The sequence below is a fragment of the Panthera uncia genome, chromosome D4 (genome assembly GCF_023721935.1).
Source record: "Panthera uncia isolate 11264 chromosome D4, Puncia_PCG_1.0, whole genome shotgun sequence".
Lineage (NCBI taxonomy): Eukaryota > Metazoa > Chordata > Mammalia > Carnivora > Felidae > Panthera > Panthera uncia.
The window spans coordinates 19,013,990-19,034,573 of record NC_064807.1 but is presented as its reverse complement, the minus strand read 5'-3'; the positions used below and the strand labels follow the sequence as shown (position 1 = coordinate 19,034,573).

The following is a 20,584-nucleotide window of genomic DNA, read 5'->3' as shown; positions in this document are numbered from 1 at the left end:
AGAACCCATATGTTTTCACTTTTAAAATAATAGTGTATGGTCATCATCACATTGACAAAACAGGAATAACATGATAAGGAGAAAGCAGACCCAGCTTTGGGGCCAAGCCACTACCACCCTCACAGGAGGCCGTGGGGCCCCTGGCAGGGCCGTGGCATAGCTTCAAAGCACAGCTTACACCACTGTCTTATGCAAACCAGAGCTAATAAAAGTGAAAATACCACAATTCTCTTTTTCCCTCTGACTTAAGAAGTAGAAATCTGAAAGACTACCACTGAAAGAGCTACCTATGAGCAATTTCTGGCTAATACTTAAATTTTTGAGTTGCATTCATTTTTTTTAATGTTTATTTTTGAGAGAGAGAGAGAGAGAGAGAGAGAAGCAAGCAAGGGAGGGGCAGAGAGAGAGGGAGATACAGAATCCCAAGCAGGCTCCAGGCTCTGAGCTGTCAGCACAGATCCCAACATGGGGCTCTAACCCACCAACTGTGAGATCATGACCTGAGTTGAAGTTGGATGCTTAACCAGGCACCCCTGAGTTGCATTCGTTTAAGAAATAGCTGAAGTTGAACACAGGGAATACGAGTTGACTGCAGGTGTATATCAGGAGAAAACTGCGGGTGTGTGTCAGGATGAAACGATGGTTTTTCCTGGACTCCTAAACCAGGTCACAATAAAGCCCGGCCTCCTTTCAGGGTCACACTCTTGACTGCTGTGTGGAAACCACCTAAGACAGACGACCTGGACTCACATCTCGTGTCAGGGCTTTTTCTGGGGGACAAAACCTAAAATAGAAACCTGAGAATAAGCAACCCAGCCAGATGGGGAGGCAATACACTTCTAAGGAAATTGGGCAAGAGAAGGGCCTCTTAGCAAAATTTGGGGTTGATAAAGTAAATTCAGCAGTACATAGATGCTTCTGGAACTGCCGTGACTGTATATTACTTGACAGTTGCTTATACGGTTAATTTTTTTTAATCAAAAATTCTCGCAAGAAAATTAGAGACTTGCAACGGAAATAAGATAAGAACAGTTGTGTGGGTTTTTGAGAGGAAGAGTGCGAAAGAAAAGCCTTTGAAAGGAAGACTCAAAGAATGATTCGGATCTCTAATCTAAGTAGATTATGTAGCCCCTGGCAAGCACCTTGCATTTATCACAATTCAGCAAATGTTTGTTGAGTGAGTGAATGGATGGGACGGGGGCGGTAAGTGAAGCAATAAATACTCAAATATTCATTTGCTGGGCCAAAGAATCCCTCTTGGTGCCCACTCCTGAAAATGAAGAGGAAGAGATAGGAGCATGGTGACCTTCATAATCCAGTGAATGGAGGATGCTTTATGATGTAACTCTGGACAGGGTGGGGTTAAAAGCTCTTAAACCCAGGATAGGAGTTTGCAGAGAAGAGTGAAGATTATAAGGGCAAGATGAATTTGTCAGGTAAACCTGACTGGGCACAGAGGCAAGTTGGAGGTGAACTCTGAGAAGGGAGATGTACGTGATTTTAGATGTTCTAGAGAAGATTTGTGGACTCCTAGATAGTAAGGAGCTGTAGCTGGAGAAAGGATTTTTTATTTTGGTCTAATACAGTGCTTCTTGACCTCTAGGGTACGTATAAATCCCCTCAGGTGGGGGATGAAGCAGATTTCTTACAAGCACCCAGGTAATGCTGCTGATGGTCAACAGCTCACACTCTGAATAGTAAGGATTAACTTATATAAAATCCATATTCAACTTTCTGCAATTGTCCCAGAATATCTTGATTTTAAAAATTTTTTTAAATATTTATTTTTGAGACAGAGAGAGACAGAGTGTGAGCAGGGTAAGGGGCAGAGAGAGAGGGAGACACAGAATCAGAAGCAGGCTCCAGGCTCCGAGCTGTCAGCACAGAGCCTGGTATGAGGCTCAAACCCACGACCCGTGAGATCATGACCTGAGCCGAAGTCGGATGCTCAACAGACTGAGCCACCCAGGAGCCCCTAAAAATTTTTTAATGTTTATTTATTTTTTGAGAGAGAGAGAGAGAGAGAGAGAGAGAAACAGAGACAGACAGAGAATGAGTGGGGGAGGGGCAGAGAGAGAGGGAGACCCAGAATCCGAAGCAGGCTCCAGGCTCTGAGCTGTCAGCACAGATCCCAACATGGGGCTCTAACCCACGAGCTGTGAGATCATGACCTGAGCTAAAGTCGGAGTCCTAACCGACTGAGCCACCTGGGTGCTCCTCTTGACTTTAAAAAAAAAAAAAAATTTGGAGGGGCGGGGCTGGCACCTGGGTGGCTCAGTCGGTTAGGCATCCAACTTTGGCTCAGGTCACGATCTCACGGTTTGTGAGTTCGAGCCCTGTGTCGGCTCTGTGCTGACAGCTCGGAGGATGGAACCTGCTTTGGATTCTGTGTCTCCCCCTCTCTCTGCCCCTCCCATGCTCATGCTCTGTCTCTTTCTGTCTTTCTATAATAAATAAACACTTAAATTTTTTTTGAGAGAGAGAGGGAAAGAGCATGCATGTGTGCAGGATCAGGGGAGGGGCAGAGAGAGAGAGGGAGAGAGAGACCCCCAAGCGGGTTCCACCCCATCAGCACAGATCCTGACCTAGGGCTCCATCTCACGAACTGTGGGATCATGGCCTGAGCTGAAACCAAGAATCCAGTGCTTAACCGACTGAGCCACACAGGCACCCCAGAATATCTTCATTTTTTAATGGAAGTACAGTTGACATACAAGTTGACATTAGTTCCAGGTATTCAGCATGGTGATTCAACAAGCCTATATGTTCTACCGTGCTCACCGCCAGGGAGGCACCATCTGTCACCATACAACACTATTACGACACGGTTGACTATATTCCCTACTCGGTGCCTTGCCTTCCTGTGACTTATTTGCGCCATAACTGGAGGCCTGTGTGGAGAAATCATATTTTTTGATATTCTGATCCTACCCATTTTAGAGACATATGCCTCACATACTACATTTATTTATAATAGTCTTTATTCTCCATTCTAAACTATCTCCTCCCCCTCCCTCTTTTTCCTTTCTTTCTGTCAATAATTAATTACATTACAGTTAAGAAAAGTGATAGTTGACTTAAGTGAGATGTCAAAGAAGATGAACTGTACTTTAGGGAGGGATAATAAATCAGGAAAGAAAAACTTGTAGAGAAGTCTTTGGGGAGGACCGTCAAAGAAGAGCTGTAGAAGGCAGGACCAAGGAAAGGAATGGCAGGCGACAAGTACTGAGTGTAAAGGGGGGACTGGGGGGTAGTAAACGTGGGTTGTGGCAGGGGATGCGGCTGGAAGGTTGACAGGGGTCAGATTTGGAAAAGGCTTGTGCCTGACTCTCGAGCAGCTCCTGAATGGGGACACCTCTCACTTCCCTCCTAAGTGTACAAATATTTGAATAGCACACCCTTGTTTCTGATTAATAGAAATTCATACACTTTTTAAAAAAATTTTTTAATGTTTATTTATTTTTGAGACAGAGGGAGAGCGAGAGCACGAGCAGGGGAGGGGCAGAGAGAGGGAGACAGAGGATCCAAAGCAGGCTCTGTGCTGTTAGCACAGAACCCAATGCAGGGCTCAAACTCATGAACCATGAGATCACGACCTGAGCCAAAATCAAGGGTTGGCCGCTTAATCGACTGAGCCACCCGGGCACCCTAGAAACTCATACACTTCTGATGTCTGAGTGGCTTTGGATTATGCTGTCTATGGTGATTGAGGCTGCAACCATTAGGTGACACTGTCCATGTGGCTTAACCAGACCAATTAAATGGTGAACCAAATCAAGTTTAACAATAAACCCCAAACTATGACCTGTATCCCCGTGGGTCACATGCTTGTATGTGGGGGATGATGAGCCATGGAAGGTCTTGCCACTGGGGGTAAGGGGTGTTTCACTGAGCACCTATTATCCCCTGTAATTATTGTCAGTGAAATCAGAGATCAGCAACTCAGTCTATGGAAGGATTCTGTGGAAGAGTGTGATGTGACCAGATTTGCATTCTAGAAAGAAAATTTAGGATAAAATTTGAGAAAACTGTAACTTTAGCTTAATCTACACTCAGACTTTAGAACTGAATCCCCTTGTAGGGTGTGACTCCTTAAATCCTTACAACAGCAGGAAAGTAAAGTCTCTTACCATGCATTAAAGTTAGAGTTACAGAGACTTAGGGGTGCCTGGGTGGCTCAGCTGGTTGAGCATCTGATTTTGGCTCAGGTCATGAGCTCACGGTTCGTGGGTTTGAGCCCCGCATCGGGCTCTGTGCTGACAGCTCACAACCTGGAGATTCTGTGTGTCTGTCTTGCTCTGCCCTTCCCCTCCTTATGCTCTCTCTCTCTCAGGAATAAATAAACATTAAAAAATTTTTTTTAATGTTACAGAGACTTAATATTAATGAGATCTAGTAAACATTTTGGGATTCCCCACCCATTTACCATCAACACAAGAGAATTGATAGTCATTCTTTAAAAAGCCGGGTTTGACTGCCCAGACAAATGAATTTATTTTCCTTCCCTTTTTTTTTTATGTCAGCTCAGTGGTTCTCAAACTTTGATGCATGAATTTAGTTAGGCTGTATACACAAAACCATATATGCTGTGCTTTGTAGGAGATGTTTGAATCATGGTGACCCTATGAGACCTTTGCTTTATGTCTCTGTCCTCTAGTTTAAGTTTGATACCTGTCTCCGGTCTTATACAATAGTCCTGGAGAGAGATGAGGAGAATGGGACCCAAGCCAAAGGCAGTGCCTTTGTTGCAAATGCAACGTCTTCTGTTCACTATTCTCATCACTCCTACTCTTTGCTTTTGACCCATGTTCCCCAGGCCTTCATACTGCCCATCACTTGGTAGCTGATGGGTTAGGCAAGGAGCCCCTAGGATACTGTGGTGTCTGGGAAGCATACACATTCTTTTTTCTCTCCCCTCCTCTCTATGGAAGCCAAGGGTTCGTGGCAAGTTCTTGACCTGAACTCCACACATATTAAACTAAACTAGACTCTGGGTATGGATCACCCACAATGAGTATGGTTTTTGTGAAGTTCTTTCTCAGTTCCCCATCCATGAATTGGGCATAATCATGGTACTGACCTCATGGCCATCAGGAGGATTAAATTGGATGATGAAGATAAAGTTTTTGGTACAATGACCAACCAGATAGTTCGTTCTCAATGCACATTAGCTGCCACTTTCTGTCCTAATATCTAGGAGTTTTTACAGCGATCTATTTATTTTTTTAAAAATCTTTTTAAATTTTATATATTTTTGAGAGAGAAAGAGAGAGAGAGTGGGTCAAGGGGCAGAGAGAGAAGGAGACACAGAATCCGAAGCAGGCCCCAGGCTCTGAGCTGTCAGCACAGAGCCTGATGTGGGGCTCGAACTCATAGACCACAAGATTATGACCTGAGCCAAAGTCAGATGCTCAACTGACTGAGCCACCCAGCCACCCCCTTTTAAAAAAATTTTTTTTAATGTTTATTTTTGAGAGAGAGAAGGAGGGTGGAGAGGGGCAGAGAGAGAAGGACACACAGAATCTGAAGCAGGCTCCAGGCTCTGAGCTGTCAGCACGGAGCCTGATGTGGGGCTCGAACTCATGAACCGTGTGATCATGACCTGAGCCGAAGTCTGGCCTTTAGCCGACTGAGCCACCCAGGCATCCCTAGAGTGATCCATTTATTTTAAGTTTATGCAGAAGAATATTTTCAGATAACAGCTAGAAAGAGATATCTATGTTGCCTTTTGCCTTGATATTCTGCCAAAATCTAGTCCTTGGCTCTGGTTTCGGTCTTTGCCGTTGTAAGGCTGAAAAGCTGATTGCTTTTTTTACTCTCATTTCTCATATTCTTGAATTTGACCATGACCAATGATCGTGTATTCAGGTAGGTCACCATCACACATAATCAGCCTAACAACTTTATTATGCCAGTAGGACCTGTCACTCAAATTCTCTGTGACTATCTGAATATTTGCTTTCATTCTCCCTAATTTAAAGTGAAACACACCCTTATGTGTTCTATATATTGAAATTCTATTAGTAAGTTGAAGTGCATGCATATTTGTTACTGTAAGTTGACATGTAATGATGACTTTTTCTTCTTTTTTTTAAAGTAATCTCTACACCCATTGGGGGCTTGAACTTGTGACCCCGAGATCAAGAGTCTCATGCTCTTCAGACGAAGCCAGCCAGGTTCCTCTGACATGTAATGATAATTAATGGTGACTTATAAAGTTACTAAAATTATTTACAAAAGCACATAGGAATTTAAAAATAATTAGATGAGGTAGACAACAGATTGATACTTAATTAGAATATTAAGCAAGTGCATTAGCTGGAAACATTTAGGAAGTGTATTGTATCTTTTTTAAGTCAACATATCCTATAAAAATTTACATAATAGAAGGCATAATATTCAAGATTGGATAGTACCATAATTCTAATATCTGTAAAATTGTTAAACTTTAATTTGTAATTTTACATAAAATAACTGTAAGTGACTACATTCTTAAATTCTTAAGAACTGTATTTAATTTTACCTATTTCCATCTGGGCTATGAGTATATAAAGGAAAATTCTTACTTATGAATTCTTCTCATCATACGGGAAAACAGAATAGTGACTATACATTTGAACATTTCACAAATAAAGAATAATTTTAAATTATGCATAGTAACATCCATGATTAAGCAGCCTTAATGCAGAAATAATAACTACTGTAAAGAATAGGAGAAAGTAATAGAAAAATTCCTATTTACAGACCCCACGTAGTGATTGACACTACCTAGTATTGTGCAGTGTATAACCTGAGCTACTGTATATGGTGGCCCCGTATATTCAGTGTCCACAGTGTGCAGAATCTTAGTAACAGCCTAGCAGCTGGCAGTGCTGAAAAATTATCATTCCCATGCTGTAATGTCAAAAATTTTAGTTTGCTTACAAAGATTAAAAAAACTTTTTTCATAATTGCTTTTAAGTAAATATTTCCAGATTTATTCTTGTAGGCTAGAAATTCATTCTGAAACATGATTATTGTTTTCAGCAGAATATCCATTTTAACACATGGCAATCAGCCACAATGCGTATTTCAGCGCACCTGTAAATACAGGAGGATTTTCTTTTCTGTATTCTGATAATCACACTTCATATTAATGCAATACTCAAGTTTGCAAAAACGTTTCTTTGCTTTTCTCTAATTTAAGCTAAATTCATATGAACCTCCATTACTTCTAATAGCAAAGAAAAACATAATCTCGCTAATTCAAAGTAAACTCAGCACCCTTCTGGATTAAGATCTCGATTTCTAGGTAAGTAATCAGTACAGTCCCAGGCTTCTCTCCTCTCTGCCCTCCTGTTCTTCCTGGTAACGATCTGAGGTCCACAGCACATTCCTATGTCCTGCCACAGGGCAGCCATTGCTGGCCTCTAGTCAGTTGTTAATATCAGGCTCTCCGGGCTGCCAGAACATCTCAAGTGACAAGAGAAGCTGAAAATGCAGAGTTTTATATTGTTATAAAACCTTTTAATTGTAAATAGTGGCAGGTGTTACCCCTCCAGATCCACTCTCCACCCTTCCTGACTTGATTCCCTGGGGGGAGGCTGGCCTTTAGGTACAGTACCAATGGGCTTCTTTGCCCTCTGGCTTCCTGTTGTGCTCAGCCAGTGGGAGTCACCAGCCAGAGGGTCACTGAGGAAGGGAGGACGTTGAGGTAAGAGAGTTACTTCTCCATGCCCCTCTCTGCAGGTATCGGTTTAGGTTGGGTTTGGGTGTCTGTGATGACTGTCCTCTACCAAAGACCCCTGTCCAGAAGCCCTTCAGGTGGGGGAATGTGACAATTCCCTGCAGTTACAAGCCCCAGAATGGCTTGTCATTCATTGTTGTTTCCCCAACTCTGTCCATACCCTTATAAAGAGTTTGCATGAGAGTACCATCTGTTTCCTGGGAAAACCCAGATTGATTTCAGAAACTGATACAGCTTTTTATTTTTTAACTATATGGGCCAAATAAAGCATAAAAAAAAAACTGTATGGGCCAAATAAGACCATGTCTATAGATCAGATATGGCCCATGGGTTGTAAATATTTTATTTACAGCATCTCCCATGATGTACTCTTGCCTAAAAAATCACTCCAAATTCAATCAGGTATCTCTATCTATATTGCAGTTTAGGAGAAATAAGAGACATGGAAGAATAAGTTAAGTGACATGATCTGAAATATGGGACATTGCTCTTTCAGGGAAAATGCCCCAGTTTCTCCAGTAAATCAAAGATGTAGAAAAAGGGCAGCTGGCAAGGAATAGAATAAAAGAATCTTGAGACAAAACGATCAAAATTAACATGGGAGTCTTGTTTGGACCCTGATCCAAACTGAACACCTTTGAGACAATCAAGGCATTTTAATATAAACATGGTCTTATATAGCACTAAAGACCTTTTCATTTTTCAGTTTACTTATCAATTAGAGATGCTTCATGAAGAAGCACCAGTTTGAGATGCATAATGAAGAGTAGGAAAGGCCGGATGTCTGGAATGCGCTTTAAAATGTTCTGGCAAGAATAATAAATAAGAGTGGGGAGGGATGAATGAAAGAAGGCTGGCAAAATTGTGGAAGGGCTGGTACATGGGGATTTATCATTCCCTTCTTTCTACCGTTGTCGAGTGCCTACAATTTTCCAAAGTAAAACGTTTCTGAAAACGAGAAACAAAGATTCCTTATTTGTATGCAAGCAAATTCCACCGGAGAACAATGCTATGACCCACATTCTCTACTGACTTTTCATCTTCCTGAGACAAGCCCCAAAGGACTCTGCACCCCAGGGAAGCCCTCTTCCTTCATGACAGTTCAGCCTTGCGGCATCCATCTGGAATGTGTTCAGTCAATTCTGGTGTCCCAGCTCCTAGCCTTTTGTCTCCTACTTCTTTTGTTTCCTTGCTCGGTTCATTGGATTCACCTTTCTCTTCATCTGTCCCGATTCAAGGCTTAGCCCCGGGCATTGGAGCTCCCTGCACCCTGGCCTCTACCTGTGTCAAACAGGTTAGCCAGTGACCACCCATCTTTCCTTTCTGGGATGGTGGAATTTCCACATTAAGACTACTGCAGAGATTTTTTTTAATTTTTCTTTTTTATTTTAGAGAGAGAGAGACAGACAGCACATGAGCAGGGAAGAGGGGCAGAGGGAAAGAGAGAGCCACCCAGGCACCCCTACTGCAGAGATTTTTATGAAAAATCCATTTTCTTGTACAAATGTGTAAAAGCGAGTATAATCAATATAATATCTTATTTTCATAAGTAGGAAAATGGAGAAACATAGCAAAAAATCATAATAAAAAACTTGATTGAAAACAACAAATAATTCTTTGGAGTTGTTGATACTATAATTCAAATTGCTTCAACTGGCAGGTATCACTTATAATCCTATAAAAAGTCAGTATAGGGGCGCCTGGGTGGCTCAGTCGGTTGAGCGTCTGACTTTGGCTCGGGTCATGATCTCACAGTCTGTGAGTTCAAGCCCCGCATCGGGCTCTGTGCTGACAGCTCAGAGCCCGGGGCCTGTTTCAGATTCTGTGTCTCCCTCTCTCTCTGCCCCTCCCCCATTCATGCTCTGTCTCTCTCTGTCTCAAAAATAAATAAATGTTAAAAAAAAAAGTCAGTATAAACCCAGATCTCCTCCTTAAGAGCAGTTGCTGATCAGTAAAATGGAAAACTGCACAGTTGTATATGCATATGTGCAAACACACGCACACACTCACATCTGTGGTCCAATTAACCTTTTCAAGAATATGTTTTAACTCTTTGAAATATAGGACTATGTTTTTTATTATCTGTACATATATCATGTGTTTTTCATGCTTATTATTTCTCTAAAGTAAGCTTAATAATAATTTTAAATGCAAAATGATTTAAATTAGATTAACAGATGGCAGGACTGGGATATACAATATATTAACTGATTTTTAAGGACTGCGAAACAAAAAGAGCTGAATACTACATCTGAAAATTCCAAGATACTTCAATCTTATGTGCTATTCTGTAAATTATCTTAGTTTCACTTAGTTAAAATGGTGAACTTTTAATGCAAAATACATAAGTCCTTATAGGACATTATTAGGGTGCTGGGAAAACATAACGTTTTCAGATTCTAGTCTGATCATCTTTCCATGTGGTCAACTTCATTTGTGTTTTTGGTTGTTGGGTTTTGCTACTTTGTTATATTTACTGATACTGTACAAAAGTCATTTGACCTGGATCAGAAGAATTCAAGCCCTATTTTGCTGATAAGCAGATAGGGAATAGCATGCGCCTGGGATATGACCTGGGGTGTGTTCAGGGACATTTTTGTCTCAGTTTCTATATTTATAAAATGCAAGTGTAATGTAATATCTCCAACATTGGGTCAAAACAGACAAGATGTTTAGTGCATTGGAAGTAGTCTCCTATGTAACTCTTAGCCATTATTGTATATCTGTGAGTGAGTCCCTGAACTTATGTGAATCTGTTGTTTCATCTGAGCAATGAAGACAACCCCTCCTTTACACGTTAAGGATGAAATGAAACAATACACGTGAACATGCACCGTAAACTCTTACGTTTTCCGAAAATTTAGGTTATCATTTTGATTGCATGCCAAGATTCATACCCTGACTTATCTTTGACAGTGCTTACCTACTCTGAGTGAGATACAGAAATTGAAATGAAGGGTTTTGAAACAAGCACTTAAAACAACTTTTGTTAATCAAGCCTAAAAAAATGACCAGCCATAGTCTCTCTTAAATCGTGTGTGGTTTTTTTTTTAATTTTTTTTTTAACATTTATTTATTTTTGAGACAGAGAGAGACAGAGCATGAACGGGGGAGGGGCAGAGAGAGAGGGAGACACAGAATCTGAAACAGGCCCCGGGCTCTGAGCCATCAGCACAGAGCCCGACGCGGGGCTCGAACCCACGGACAGTGAGATCGTGACCTGAGCCGAAGTCGGACGCTTAGCCAACTGAGCCACCCAGGTGCCCCAAATCGTGTGTGTTTTTAAACCAAGACCCTGCTGGAAGACACACACACACACACACACACACACACACACACACACGGGCTGGTTTGGGGTGAGGAAGATGAGAGTCGGGAAAGAAGGGAAGCCTAGAGCAGACTCAAAGAGTTCACAGAGGAGCCTGGAGAGCCCATGGATAACATGGACACGTGCTTTTATATACCAAACAGGACTCTTTCGATTGTAGATGGCAAGAACTCAGCTCAAACTGGCTTCAAGAAGATTTTTATTGGTTCATATAACTAAAAACTCTAGGGGTAGATCGTTGGTAAGCATGATTAAATCCAGGGAGGATAGTTTTTCCCAAGGAAAATCAGGGATCTGGGTACAAGAGACTGAGGAATGGATTCTGGGAATCCAAGAACAATATATGCCCAGGACAGTAAATATTCCAGAAGTGGTTTAGAATGAGAAAGGTAAAACTCATATTCTTTAGATCTATTGGATGGACACCAACATTTAAGTCTTAAAGATGTATCAAGGTCCTGACGAAGGCCCCAACTCAAGAGGCCAATTCAGTTCTATGATGGAAATCTCAGCCCCAGTTCTAAATCCTCAGGAAGGATTCCTGATCAGTCCACTACACCCGGGAGTGATGCATCCAGTCAGCGATGGCCAGGGAGACAGGGCCACCTACTCTGAGAACAACAAAGGCACTCCCCCCTTCTAGGGCCAGTGAAAGGAAAAGAGGAGATATACTCAGAGAGGTCAGAAGTCATTGTGAGGGGGGACACACCCAAAAGTGTGAATGGAAGACTCCTCTATTTGGGTCCTGCCCCTTTAATTTTTCAGAAGCACCAATGGGACACAAAACAGTGAGTGGCAAGGATACCATCAACATTTCGCCTCCATTTAGCTAAGATCTTCAGGCTGTGAATTGGCCTGGCAGCAGCAGCAATCTGTCATACTCAGGAAGACAGCGAATTCACTGGCCAAAGACATCTCAGTGCTAAAGAGCCAGAGAAGCATGCACGGGTAGAGCAAATCAGTGACTTTCTAGCTAGGGACCTATAAATGCTCCATCGGGCTGTATGCAGGTACCCTTTTACTGTGGACACCAATCCTATGAAATAGGAGGAGTAGGTGACAAGGTCCCTTCCCTGCCTAGTAGAAAATATAAATGACATAAAAAAACAAATAGAAAACAAAGCTAATCACCGCTTTTCTAAGTCCTGGCTCTTTTTCAATAAACTCCTTGGTTTAGAATAGTTTCAGATTTACAGAAAAGTTGCAAAATTGTAGAGACTTACCATTTCCCCTGCATTCAGTTTCCCCTCTTGTGAACTTCTTAGGTTAGGGTGATAAGTTTGTCACAACTAGTAAAGCAATATCGACACATTCTAACTTTACTAAAGTCCATATTTTATTCTGGTTTCCTTAGCTTTCCCCCGTACTTAAAGCTGGACTGTGTTAAAAAGAACTTACTATGTTCCTCTTCTGTCCCAGGATCCCACCAAGGATACTATATTACACTGAGTTGTCGTGTTTTCTTGGGGTCCTCAAGCCTGTGACATTTGTACAGACTTTCCTTGTTTTTTGAAGACCTTAAAAATCTTAAAGAATATTGATCAAGTATTCTATGGAATGTTCCTCTACTTGGTTTGTCTGATGTTTTCTTCATGGTTGGAAGAAGGTTAGGTTTTTAGGGAGCACCTGGGTGGCTCAGTCCTTTAGGCGTCCGACTCTTGATTTTGGCTCAGGTCATGATCTCACAGTTTGTGAGACTGAGCCCTGTGTTAGGCTCTGCACTGACAGTGTAGAGCCTGCTTGGGATTCTCTGTCTTCCTGGCTCCCTGCCCCTCCCCCACTCACACATGCACACATGCTCTCTTCCTCAAAATAAATAAACTTTTCTTTTTTTAAAAGAGGTTTAGGGGGCACCCGGGTGACTCAGTCGATTGAGTGTCTGACTTTGGCTTAGGTCACAATCTCATGGTTTGTGAGTTCGAACCCCCCATTGGGCTTGCTACTATCAGCCTGTGCAGCACAGAGCCAGCTTTGGATCCTTGGTCCCCCTCTCTCTGCCCCTCCCCAGCTTGCACTCTCCCCAAAATAAATAAATATTTTTTTACATTTTTTTTTAACGTTTATTTATTTTTGAGACAGAGAGAGACAGAGCATGAACAGGGAGGGGAAGAGAGAGAGGGAGACACAGAATCTGAAACAGGCTCCAGGCTCCGAGCTGTCAGCACAGAGCCCGACGTGGGGCTCGAACTCACGGACCGTGAGATCATGACCTGAGCCGAAGTCCGACGCTCAACCGACCGAGCCACCCAGGCGCCCCAAATAAGTATTTTTAAAAATTAAGGTTTTAGGGAGGGAGACCACAGAGATAATGTCCCATCCTTGTTATAACAAGGTTATATATTATTAATATGACTTATCACTGATGGTGTAAAACATATTTATATGGCTGAAGTAGTTCTGTTTTTCCACTGTAAAGCTGCTCTTTTTCCTCCTCCCACATTGTACTTTTTGAAGGAAATCACGATGTGCAGCCCACTGAAGGAGTAGGGAATTATGTCCTCCTTTCTTTAGGGGCCAGTGTCTACGTAAGTCATTTGGAATTCTTCTGCACAGGAAATTTGGTTATCCCTGATTTATTTATTTATTTATTCATTCATTCATTTAAATAATTACGCGTCACTTATATAAATATAGACTTGTGAATATTTATGTTATACTTTGGGCTGTAGTCCAATACCGTGTTATTTATTTTGTTGCTCGAATTGTTCCTTCCTCCACTATCCATGTACTTACTGATCAATCCCATGTTTCCATTTTAAAATATAGGAGAGGGGCGCCTGGGTGGCTCAGTCAGTTGAGGATCTGACTTCAGCTCAGGTCATGATCTCATGGTTTATGAGTTCAGGACGAGCGTCGGGCTCTGTGCTGACAACTCAGAGCCTGGAGCCTGCTTTGGATTCTGTCTCTCTCTCTCTGTCTCTCTCTCTGTCTCTCTCTCTCTCTGTCTCTCTCTCTCTCTGTCTCTCTCTCCCTGCCCCTCCCCCACGGGTGCTCTGTCTCTCAAAAATAAATAAATGTAAAAAAATTGTTTTAAATATAGGAGAAATAAATATACCACCAGCTCAAATGGGGATGCTAGATGATGGCCTAAAATGACCTCATGAAAGTGTGTCTTGAACAGGAAATTTTATTCATTCTGCTCCTCCTCCTCTTCCTCCTCTTCTTCCTCCTCCTCCTCCTTCCTCTTCTTCTTTTTCTTCTTCTTCTTCTTTTTAACATTCTCTTTTTAAAAGTTTATTTATTTATTTATTTATTTTTTAGTAATCTCTGCACCCAGCACAGGGCTAGAACTCACAACCCCGAGATCAAGAGCCATGTGCTCCTCTGACTGAGCCAGCCAGGCGCCCCTATTCATTCTTGTTGTTTAACCAGAAACGTCCACAATTTATAAGCTCTCAAAACATTTTATGTGAACAGATACTTGATAAGAGGGCAACTGGCCGTCTAATGACTCCCTTGGAGTTTTCAGGTGGGATTGGAGTTGAACTTGAGCTTCTCGTTGGGTCTTTCAGAGGCAGCCCTGGGGCCAGAAAATGTGGGTTCTAGAGATGGCCTTGCCATTAGTATAGGACTGTGGTGGCCACTTCCTCTCTCAAGGCCCCATTTCTTCATCTGTAATTAATTCACTCAATAGACATTTATTACATCGTGACTCTTTGTCGGTGCCCAGGAGAGAAGCTCTGCAGAGAAATTCAATGGAAGGTCCCCGGCAGTGCCACTCAAATGGTTTAAGCTAGGAAGCCACCATTTTAATCTTGTCAACCAAAAACTGAAGAAGTAATGTCCCAGGAACCCAGCGATGTTACTTCAAGGTCTCTGTCCTAGGAAACCTTTTCAAGGCTGTTCCATGCAGAATTAGTTGTGAAAGAAAAATGCTAAAACAATCTCATTACTTATCATTATAGGACAAGATGAACAGAGATTTACTTGTGCAGTGGAATATTATATAGGAGGTAAAAAAATAGGAACATGACTATATCTTGAAAATAGAAAGTTGAAAGAAAAAAAGCAATTTGCAGGACAACACATACAGCATGATACTATTTCTGTAAATGTCAAAACACAGAACTGAAATCAAGTAAAAGTATGAAAATGTGGACAGGGTGGGGCTCCTGGGTGGCTCAGTCGGTTGAACATCTGACTTCGGCTCAGGTCACGATCTCATGGTTAGTGGGTTCAAGCCCTACATCAGGCTCTGTGCTGACAGCTTGGAGCCTGGAGCCTGCTTCAGATTCTGTGCCTCCCTCTCTCTCTGCCCCAACCCACTCACTCTCTGTCTCTCAGAAATGAATAAACATTAAAAAAAAATTTAATGTGGACAGGATGAATATACACCAAGTTCAGCTTAGTGGTTGCCACAGATGAGGGAGGGAAATGGGTTCAGGAAAGTAGCAAAAAGCTTCCACTCTATCTGTAAAAATTTGTGTATTAAAATACTGGAAGATCAGAAGAAATTCTGGCTAGAGGTTGACAGTTGTTAATTCTGGGTTGTGACCAGACACTGCATTTAGTATTATTCTTTATACACTTTTTCGTTTGGGGTATGTTGAAATATATTTTTCAAAAAGCAGCTGACAGTTTGCTTTATGCAGTGGGGACCTCAAGTTACCGTGGAAGGAGGAGATTTTGTGAACATCAGAAGTCAGCGAGCAGGCCGCCTCGTTGTCCCTTCACCTCTGGAAGTGCCCACTTGCTGCCATGTGGTTGCCCCCGCTTTCTGGACTCCCCTGTCTGCTCTCTCTACCTCAAGAGTAAAACCAAATTTCTCTCCTTTTTTCCTGCTCTGCAGTTGACCCATCTCCTCTGTGCCTCGGCACCACCCCCGCTCAGAGTCTCATCATTTACCCCAACCAGATTATCATCGGATTGTCCCCAAGGCTGTGTGGTCTCTCAAAGAGGAATTCGATTAAGTTGTAACATAATAAAAATTTCACCAGCTTTGCATTTGTATAGGGAAAGCCCCTGGAATGAGCTTATGTAGATGCACATGCCCATTCACTACCCTGAAGGAAGGAATAATCCAGAAATATTCTGCCATAGCAAAGGCCCCTAAGGTGATAGCTCAGTATGTAGAGGGAGGTGTGGTCGAGGTGATGAGAACTCTTTCAAGGAAAGACTTGCCCCACCACTGAGAGTGCCCCCGTCAGACAGCATTCTGCTATCAGGTTCAGGGACAAAACTGACAGGGCAAGTGGGGAAAGCCTGGTCAGTTGGTCCAATGTGGAACATCACTTATGGCGTATTTTGCCTCCAGAGCTCCCGTGGTGTCAGCCGAGGCTGTTGTCAGGCTGGCATTTCAGTTCAACTTTTCCCTGGACCCAGTCCTACTTCCTTTTCTCCCAAGCAAGTCTTGATCCCTAGGAGACTCTAATAAGCATCCTGCACACTGAACTTCATCAGGTACCTATACTCATTGGTATATGAAATGTATTAGTCAGCTATCCCTGCGTTGATGCTTAATAATAAACTGCCCCCCAAATCTCGGCAAACATTTATTTCTTGCCCATCAGTCTGCAGGTCAGTTAGCATCTGCTGGAATTGTTGATCAGCTGGGCTTGGCTCCAGGCCACAGCTCTATTTCAGGTCTAACCCACTGGTCTTTCATTCTAGAACCTGGCCTAAAGGAGCAACGGCTAGGTAGGACACATTCTTTCTACGGGTGGATGGCAGGGGTACAAAAGGGCTGGCGTGAATTGTGAGACCACAGCTCGGAGCTGGCACTGTTGCTGCTACTTTTGTTCTAAGGGCCCAAACAAGTCACATGGCCAAATTCAGCATCCTTGGGGAAGGGAAGATACTCCACACCACACAGAGCAAAGGAAAGGAGGAACAGAGGGCTGTGTGCAAATAATGCTTCTATCACAAGTAGCCTGAGAGGTAGGCAGATTTTCTTCAAGCCAAGAGCCCCCCTGGGAAAACGGGGAATGGGAGTCAGACTTCTTATCTTGGAGCTTTGGAGTTACTAAAGCATTATTGGATGAATGGAGATGGTCCTAAGCAAGGCGAGGTGCAAGGAGGGACAACAAGCCCCCTGATATTTAAAAAAAAAATCTTAAGGATAGAAATAGAGGAGATTGGTGGAAGTTGTTTATTTTTAAAAACAATTTTAATGTTTATTTGTTTTTGAGAGAGAGAGAGAGAGCACAAGTGAGGGAGAGGCAGAGAGAGGGAGACACAGAATCCGAAGCAGGCTCCAGGTTCTGAGCTGTCCGCACAGAGCCCTATGCAGGGCTTGAACCCACAAACCACAAGATCATGACCTGAGCTGATGCTGGACGCTTAACCGACTGAGCCACCCAGGCACACCCCGGAAGCTGTTTTTATGCACCCATTGGGCTACTATGAGAACACTTCCCAAATTCTTGAGGGGGAAATGATTCATTCTGTGTGTATAAAGTGTTCCTAAAGGCACGTTAACGTTAAGAGCCGCAGCCCCTCTGCTGAATCCCAATTTCTGGGGAGGACCAGTGAAGGCCAGTCTGACAAACAGAACCTTGCACTGAACCCACTACACCTTCTGTTCCTTATTGACCTTACGGGGCAATGAAAAACCCATCAGGGAAATGGCTGATTTTGCCTGTCTACGTTTTGGAGCAATAGTTAGCAAGATTGACCCGTTAGACATAGTAAGCATCACACCCCTGGGGGCCTTGGCCTTAGCATGAGAAACTCAGGGAGTTAACACATGCTTGCCATAAACAAGAATGTTTCTTTCTTGGAGGGGCTGTCATGTACATAATCTAAATTCTTTCCCATGCCAAGCATAAAGCAGGAGGCCATGTTGATTAAGTGGAAAGAAATGAAACACCGTCCCACCTCTCTAGCATTTTACAGTGTTTGGGGGAATACATGAGAAATGAGGGTGTAAGGTTAGATGTTTAGCACCTCTTTCGGCTCAACTGTTCCATAATTTTAAGATATGACGCATCTTCGCTTTGCATAGTACTCGTTTAGCAGGCCAAATGTGCGATACAAGGCGCCAAACTTAACAAGCTGTTTCATGCCAATGTCAGCACTCCCTGTAGGGGAGAGATTTGAGTATCTACTGATCTATGACATCAACCACCCAATTGCAACATCAGACAGCCCAACTTATATGAGAAAGTACCTGACATTTCAAAACACATAACTCCGGGCAAGGCTGACCCGTGAGGACTGAGATCTAATGGGAGTAATCGCTCTCGTGACAAGTGTGGAAGCCTGACTACTATGTTCTACTATATGGGCTAAATTAGTGTTTTTTTTTAATGTTTAATTATTTTTTTTTCAACGTTTTTTATTTATTTTTGGGACAGAGAGAGACAGAGCATGAACGGGGGAGGGGCAGAGAGAGAGGGAGACACAGAATCGGAAACAGGCTCCAGGCTCCGAGCCATCAGCCCAGAGCCTGACGCGGGGCTCGAACTCACAGACCGCGAGATCGTGACCTGGCTGAAGTCGGCCGCTTAACCGACTGCGCCACCCAGGCGCCCCATTGTTTAATTATTTTTAAGAGAGAGACAGAGCGTGAGCAGGGGAGGGGCAGAGGGAGAGAGAGAGAGAGAGAGAGAGGGAGAGAGAGAGAGAGAGAGAGAGAGAATCCAAAGCAGGTTCCAGGCGCTGAGCTGTCAGCACAGAGCCAGATGCAGGGCCTGAATTCATGGACCGCGAGATCATGACCTGAGCCGAAGTCGGACGCCCAACCTACTGAGCCACCCAGGTGTCCCAGACTAAAGTAGTATTTTAATGACAAAGAGAGATACGTGAATATAAAGTTAGTGTCACTCCCCGGCTTCTTGGAGTTGTCAAGGCCCAGACAGCCGAGCCACATGCAGTTTCGAAGTCATTCTGGACCACGGTGGCACATTCACTACAGTCCCATTCATATCAGTGGCGGGTCCCTGAACGAGTATATTTGCCCTACAGGAAGAACTGGCTTTCTACTCTGGTTATCCGGTTCCACAGCCGGTTCTCGGAGGGGCTGAGGTCCTAGGCTTGATTCCATGCTATGTGGCTGGGATCATCCCAGAGTGCCCAGATCTGTCCAGCTTACTCACCTCTGAAAGGTAGCTCTAAGTCTCATATTTCTATCTGATGGATAATGTTCTATTAAAACTCAGAAGCCTCATGAACCCATGTGTCCTTGAATAGTGGTGGTGCCAGGAGGCCCCTTTGACTGTCTTCTACCCACCTGAGCAGATTCCTTGGCATGAGCAAATCTGAGTCAAGGCTGAATTAGCCACACTGGTATTCACACTACTTGTCTCTGTAATTGGGTCAAAGAGTCTTTCTCAGCCCCAGTCCCAGCACGGAAGTCCCAACATGGCTCCAAGCTGACACATCCACGTTGTAGAAATTATATCTTTGCGTGTCTTCACAGAAAATAAGAAAGACAATTATGTTAAATGAATACTATTGGTATCTTATTTTTCTTAATGCTGTATTATCATCAGAAACGACAGAACTCTTGGGGGGACTGGTGGCTCAGTCAGCTAAGTGTCTGACCTCGGCTCAGGTTATGATCTCATGGTTTGTGAGTTGGAGCCCCACGTCGGGCTCTCTGCTCTCAGCACAAAGCCTGCTTCAAATTCTCTGTCTCCCTCTCTCTCTGCCCTGCCACCCCCTACTATCTCTCTCTCAAAAATAAAATAAACATTAAAAAAAAAGAAACGACAGAACTCTGAAGGTTTATGCATGTGAGAGTTTTGCCCCTCGTTTCAACTGCAACTTTATTGGAATCTTGAGAAATTAGATTGCCAAACTGCGTATCGATTATTTATTCAAGATAGTGAAATTATTTAATCAAAATGTAAAAACTAGGAGTCTTGGGACTCTTACTGAATCAGTGATCAAATCAGTGTTACATAGTATGAAAATTATCTGCTTGAAAATGTCTAGAGGTTGCTGTCCGACACCATAAATTACCGTACAATATTAAATAACCAATGGGTAATTATGGAAATGAATATTTTAAAAGCAGAATTGTGACTGCAAACAGTGACCTTTACTTTAGTAAGTGCATTTTTTCAAGATAAATAATATTTTAACGTAATATTTTTGTTTTTTTATGAGACTCTGTTGTTACATTATTATTAACTAAAGCCCATAGTTTTCATAAAGATTCCTCATTTGTGTTACATATTCTACCAGTTTTGAGGAATGTCTGGCGACATTTTTCCACCATTACAGTATAATACAGAATTATTTCACTGCCTTAAAAATCCCTCATGCTTCAGTATTCATCCTTTTCTCTCTCCCCTGAAAACCTGGCAACCGCTGATCTTTTTACTGTCTCCAGAGTTTTGTCTTTTCCAGAATGTCACAGAGTTGGAATCAGACAGTATGTAGCCTTTTCAGATTGGCTTCTTTCACTTGACAATATGCGTTTCAGTTTCCTTCATGTCTTTTTGTGATGTGATAGCTCATTTCTTCCATTGTCTGGAGGGACCACGGTGTATTTGCCTATTCACCTGCTGAACGACCTCTTGGTTGCTCCCAAGTTTTGGTGATTTTGAAGAAAGCTGCTCTAAACATCTGGGTGCAGGTTTTTG

The 20,584-nt window shown here is 42.8% G+C and overlaps 1 protein-coding gene across 1 annotated transcript in view; it reads left to right on the top strand.

The window, feature by feature from the left end:
* Nucleotides 1–1,439: 1,439 nt before the first annotated feature.
* GNAQ (G protein subunit alpha q) overlaps nucleotides 1,440–20,584 on the top strand; it is a 354,951-nt gene continuing 335,806 nt past the window's right edge. Inside the window, exons 1-2 of the mRNA XM_049633988.1 lie at nucleotides 1,440–1,604; nucleotides 6,098–6,189. The gene's annotated coding sequence lies outside the window, so the exon portion shown is untranslated. The remainder of the gene's footprint in view (nucleotides 1,605–6,097; nucleotides 6,190–20,584) is intronic.